Below are 6,909 nucleotides of genomic sequence, written 5' to 3' on the forward strand. Positions count from 1 at the left end.
ATTTAGTTGTAGCGTTTACGCATGTTGGCCTCATGTGCATGACTCAACTTAATCACATAATCAGATTAAGGGTAATACCCTTTTAATTTAAAAACTGTCCGAATAGCTTTCTTAACTTACAGGAAAGTTGTTCTTAACGGTTTTTAAATTAAAAATGTATCCCAACAGTGTCACCAAAATAATTGATTAATCACTTTAAAATTTGGGAATGAAAGAAAAGAAATATTCGGCTATTTAAATTATTTGAGAAAAGATCGTTAGAACTCACCTAAAGATCTGGTCTCGATATTTTTAAATAATCGAATTTCTTTATCTTTATAATGGTTTGGTAATTTCAATTAAATCTATTTTTTTTGCTTTGAATGTTGCAAATTTGCACTTTTGTTGTTTTAAGGGATCGTTAATCAAATTAAATTTGAACTTGCGAAATTCGTTGCAAAGACATTAATTAATCGACTAGGTACCGATTTAGGGCGTTTGGGGGTGCTAATCATTCCCCACGCGTAACCGACTCCCGAACTTGGATTTTGGTAACGTAGACCGTAAATTTGTCGTTTTAATTAAAATTTTTATTTAAATGACAATGTTTTTTGGGTGCCCAACACCAATTTTTCGAACAATTTTCTAAACGCGCACTGTTTTAATTAAAATCCAATTGAAAAGATAATAATTAAAAATGATGCGGTTTCCAAAATCACCCCCCCGTTTAAAAATCGTTTCGACAGCTTGGCGACTCCGCTGGGGACTTTTTTTTTAGAGAGTCAGGCCGATCGTCGATTAATTAATGTCTTTGCAAACGAAATTTATAAGTTTGCTTTAATTTGGTCTTTGATCCCTTGTTTGTTTGAATTGTTTATTTACATCTTAATTTGTAATTTGGTTAATGAATAAATAGTTGTACTAATGTGTTCTACATTTCAGTTTTCTGACCTTTGTTTTAGTCTATTGTTTTTCTTGGATTGAGGCAAGGATTATGGGTTTCCCCTCACTGTCGTACAACCATTTTATATTTAGAGCCTTCTTACTGTGCTCTGTCCCCGTTAGGTAGGGTGAACGCTACGCTTACGTGAGAAAAATTACTTTTCTCCGCATGGGCTTTAGCAGTAACCTCTGGGGTACATGCCTTATGTTTACGAGTGAAACATTGAGTTTCCTCGCATGACATAGGGAAATGTATCATCTCGAATTGAACTTGATCCGTTTTAAGCCTATAATGGGCGAGGATCGAGGGTCTGGCAATCCCAATGGGGCACCAGCAAAGGACAATTCGAGGACCCTTTTAGAAATACTGAAACTCTGCCCATCTTATGTTGAATCTCTGTCTGCAGACACGAAGGGGAAACTCATTCTAACCTTTTCCTCGAATTTATTTTTGCAATAAGTATGAGAACTAGAAAAGCATGCGGTTAGGTTTTATATTTTCGCACAAAACATGTGAATAGATACATGCGGTTAGGATCTTTTATGAATGACAAAACATGTGGGTAGATATCATGTCGGGTAGGATATACTAAAGCATGATTGGGTAGCCAGCATGTGAGGGTAGGTTTTATGTGATGTTTACGGTATCCACTATCTTGTTGTTTATCTTATGTGTACTAACCCATTTTTGTTCTATGTCTATTTTATTGTGATTTTATTGATTTGCATCCTCATGTCATCGAGGGGTGTTAATTCACAAGTGATTGACTAACAAGAAGGCTGACCATATTGAGCAAGAAATTCTCCACTATGTAGTCAAAACCAGGAGATCCAGAGATGTTCAAACGATCAATGAAGGACAACCGATGAATAAGAGATCTGAACCTGATTGAAGAAACTGTAAAGGCCAAGATGTTGAGTCAAAGGATAGATACAATCGTACCAAGGACAGAAGAGCATTCATAAAGACGAGAATGTCATTCATCAAGACGAGAATGCCATTCATCAGACGAGAAGACCCTCATAAAGACGAGAAGACCTTCGTAAAGAGAGAACCACATCGCATGGAAGATAAGAATGAAGATTTTAAGATTCAAGACATCCGACGTCATCAAATGTGATGGAATACACCGACGATTTTGAAGGTGCATACCAGATCCCATGAAGAGTACGGCTTAAGGAAATGAAGAGATGAAGAAGCACAGTTGTATTTTGACTACGGTGTACTCATGGAATTCTTGTTGTCTAAGTGAACGGTTGTTCTATAAGTGGTCACTTTCGGGATTAACACCTCGTGCATTTGCATTTGTACTCGTATTTTATTTTTGCATTATCTTATTAATTTACTTTTTTTTGCTATTGTTGCCTTTTGTCATTTTGTTTGTACTAACTTGTTTTTTGGTTTTTCCCATTGTTTGCATGCATGATCATGACATAATCAAAGGTGTTGATTTGTGAGTGGTCAGCATAGTAGAAGGTTTTCATGGGGAACAAGGGGTTTCGTGATCAAGCAGACTATAACGCAGCTAAGAAGTGGCATCACCAGAAAGCTTCGAGAATAGTGGAAAAGATCTGCACCCAAAGATCGCATGGCTGAGGAAGAGCAAAAGGAGATAAGAGAGATAAAGAGCAGATGTCCAGGATGATGGAGGATAGATGCTTTAGCCAAAGGAAGTGGACTTCTACACAAGACAGAAAGAGCTTGACGGAAGCAACCTTGAGGTGTCAAATATGCAAGAGACCACTTTAGAGCCTACTGATCTTAGCCAGTATGAGAAGCCACGCACAATCATTGTTCGTATCAACAAGTTGTTTGGAAACGCCAAAGAAATAGTGGCAACTTTAGAAATTCAGAAGAATGAAAAGAAGCCATGCAGTCAGAACGCAGTGGCATTTGATAGTCTACTCCAGACATCGGGGAAAGTGAAAATTGAAACTGCAGTTCAACCCAAGACGAAAGGTGGTTCTCATTTTAATTCTATCCCAATATCATATAAGGAGTTGTATGATGCACTGGTGGAAGCTCGAGAAGCTCCGCATTATGTGAAGCCGTTGCAGCCTCCTATCCAAAATGGTATGACGTAAATGTTCGTTGTGAATATCATGCTGGGGTTCAAGGACATTCCATTGAGAATTGCACCACCTTCAAACATCGAGTCCAACATCTCCTGGATCATGGAGTATTAGAATTTGAATCGGAAGGACAACACGCTTCGGTAGCAGCTTATCCTGTTGAGTCAGAGCCAAATGTGTTCAAAGGTAAGGGTATCAGTGAGGACATCCAAGAAGAAGATAGATTGTCAAGATATAAGCTCAGATTCTCATTTAAGGAGCGAGAATGATAGATTAAGCAGAGAGATGGAAGTTATGCGGGATAGTTTTCAAAGGATCAACCACGCCTTTAAATTTGCCGGCATAAATGTCCCAGAGGAGTGGTAGCAGAGTCACTAAATTGAAGAATGATATTAAACAGTGGAGAAAGATTGCAAGGTGCATGAAGGCCGAGCGGATAAGTTTTCTTATGAATTACATATTGCAGAGAAAAGGTGCGATACAACTATCATGATTTGGCAGATACCAAGCCGAGAATCAGACGTTGAATTTGGCCATAGCTAACATAGAAATCTCACATCAACGCCATAAACGGGAGAGTGAAGCTGAGCTAGAAGCCACTAAGCCAAGAATAAGAAGTTGATGAAGATGGTGGATGATTGTAGTAATCTTATGCAAGAGTTTCATAACCATGATGATTTTCTTACAAAGAAAAATCAACAGCGGTGTCTGCAGCTCCGAGAATCAGCTCTCAAGATAAAGAAAAGTGACAACGTTATAAAAGAGGTTATGACCCAAGCAGTGATGTGGCTCACATGGGTTGATTTAGCTGGCTTTGCAAGAGAATTAAAGCATATTGACAAACTCACCCCTGAGCATGAGTGGAAGTTAAATTGGCTTTTGAAGGAGATAGAAAGCTAGGAGTGAAAGCTATCCATTATCTATAAAAGTTGTTTGATGTACCGAAACCTTTGTGTTCAATGAAAAGTTGTTTTTAAGATGGTCACTCTAGAATGACACCTTTTGTATTTGCATTTTTTCATTTGCATTTACATTGCATGTATTTATTTAAGCATTTTATATGCATTAATTATGAAAATGGAAATAACTTATGGGAGGTTATGTGACAGTAATAACAAGATCATTCATTCATTATGTTCCTCATCATCATGAACAAACAAATGGAAGCGATGTAGCAAGTTAATGAGAAATCACAAGATCAGTTGCAAGAACAGTTGGTCGGATTACAAGGTACAAGGAATCAAACATCGGGTTCTCTACAAGGCGTATCAAATCAAATGGCCCAAGTACTGATACCACAGGCTGCTGGTAAAGAGAAAATGGATGACAGAGGAAATCAATCTCAATTGGTACATCAAGAGTGATAATTGGCCCTGGGAAATCTGGCTCAGACCGAGAGATGAGCCTCGTCAATTTTGAGCAATTTGAAGACAAGTTCAAGTGGTTGAATGAAGCTGTTAAAATAGAAGGTTGTAATGCCTCTCACAAGGAGTTAGAAGCTAGGGAACTCAGTTTGGTCCCTGATTTGGTCATCCCACGTAAATTTAGGGTGCCTAATTTTGAGAAATATGATGGCACTAGTTGCCCCCTAATTCATCTGAAAATGTTTTTAGAAAGATGGAAGGGTACCTAAATGATGACAATATGTTGATTCATTACTTCCATGAAGTCTTGTGGCCCGGCGTAGTGGTATAATCATTTGAACAGAGAGCAGATCAAGACATGGGTCAATCTAGCTGATGCTTTCTGGGGCAATATCGATATGTAAAGGCTTAGCCCAAAACGTCATCACCTTCAAAATAAGGATGAGAGCTACTGAGAGCTTTAAAGAATATGCCCTGAGGGAGAGGAATAGCACAAGTTCAGCCTCCTTTGCTAGAAGAAGAAATAACATATATGTTTCTCGATTCTCTCCCAGCTCCTTTCTTTGAGTTATTGCTGGAACTCGACAAATGACTTTAAGGATTATGTTAGCTGGAGATTCAATTGAGGATGCAATTAGTAAAGGAAACTTGAAAGTCCTTCCAAAAGCTCAAGAAATGAAGAGCGAAGAGCTGATGAGTGAATGAATGTCACGTTCATAGCTCCCACAGCCGTAAGAGAAAAGGGGCAGCTGGTTGCTCAAGTCATCAAAATAAGGTCCCAAGATTGAAAAATACTTTGAAAGTGTTCCAAACTTCTATCTCGGATCTGTATCCCATTTGGTTAAAGGTCAATACCTCACACCAAGGCCAGTGAAGTGCAACCTGACCCTTCTGCTCATAGTTATGATCAGGATAGTGTCTGTGATTTTCACTTGGGGGCATTGGGGCATTCTACGAGAAATTGTAGGCCGTTGTTCAAGGAGATAGAGGCTCGTGGAAATGGGACTTGACACAAAATTGGTGGAACAATGGATGACGAGCTCGAGTGGGGCACCAGAGCACAATGCGTAGCATCCGATCGAATCAAACATCACTACATCAGAAGAATAATTGGGCATTCTGACTGCGCGGAAATCATTTTGTTCATCATGAAACCTTTTGTCATTTGTATATCTTGTTTAAACATTAAAAAAAAACTTTCTCATCAGTTTTGCAATGATGTTTAAATGAATTTATGTTGCTTTAAGGATGGTGAGCCTTGAATCAATTCATGACTTGAAATTCCTTGAATATCAATTGAATTAAAAGCTCTTTAATGATTAGAGTTATAATCTTTGACAAAATGACAAGGTTGAAATCTGATAAAACAAGGACCCTAAACCTTACCCCCAAAAGATAACTCGAACACCATACCATTCTATTGTAGAGACCGATATAGCCTTCTCCTATCATAAAGGAATGAACCATAGGCTTGGTATTCAGGTATGTATAGGAGCAGACAACATGGGGCATCTTTTGTGTATGATGTTACAAAATTGACTAGACCAACTTTTGTTGACGACGTTCGATGATGATTATGATCTTTACGGATGAAATAGTCGTAGGTGAATCTAGTTTAGGTCAGTTGCTTGGAAATTAACTCTAATGAGAGATTTTCTGACATTCAACAACACCTAGACTATGACAGGTTCTTCTTGACAAGCTTAAGAAATTGAATCCACATACTCATCAAAATATATAATATACATGTATACAATAAAGCTGAGCTATTCCACTAAGGCAATTGGTTATAGAGGAAACTCGAAAACCCTGGCTTTATGAATAGATTATACTCAAACCATGACCTTGATCGGTACCTGGCAATTCGGTGTATGCTCCACTGTGATTGTCAAGTCAAAGACTTTGTGATGAGATGAACCCTTCAGCTAGCCTGATAAAGGCAAATTAATAAAGCTGATTTCAGCTAGCCCGATAATGGCAAATTAAATCAAGTTTATCTAAATAAGGAGTTGCGATAAAAATGGACTAAGGGAGTTAAGGAACACCTGTCATAGTCAATTTCACACACTCAGAAATTTCATTTTTAGATCGATATTTCTGCACTACCTTGTTAGAGGAGTCTACGAAGCTTGAAACAAATGGAAGATTTCAGAGAACTGAAATGGAAGTGTTCTGGAAAGTCTAGTAATGGAGTATACTATTTACTTCATTTTGTCCGCATCCGATTAAAATACCAAGCCAAGAAAGAAGGGCATGTTGTGATGGTCACAACGATCAAGAAAGAGATGGTATTTTGGTGGTCGAAGCCTTAGAAAATATGAAGCCAACCTAAAACCAACCCCTCAATTTTGACACTTGTCAAAGATTATAACCCTGAAAAACATTAAAGAGCTATTGATTCTTTTGATATTCTGTGAATTCATGTTTATGATTGATTTGATTGTGAGTCTGAATTAAGGGACAATGTTTTATAATTTCTTTCATTCTTTACTCCCTAAAATAAGAGAAAGAGAAACATTTTCAAACAGGATAATTCAAATGTAAAAGGTCC

The sequence above is a fragment of the Hibiscus syriacus genome, unplaced genomic scaffold, assembly GCF_006381635.1.
Source record: "Hibiscus syriacus cultivar Baekdansim isolate YM2019G1 unplaced genomic scaffold, ASM638163v2 tig00000991_pilon, whole genome shotgun sequence".
Lineage (NCBI taxonomy): Eukaryota > Viridiplantae > Streptophyta > Magnoliopsida > Malvales > Malvaceae > Hibiscus > Hibiscus syriacus.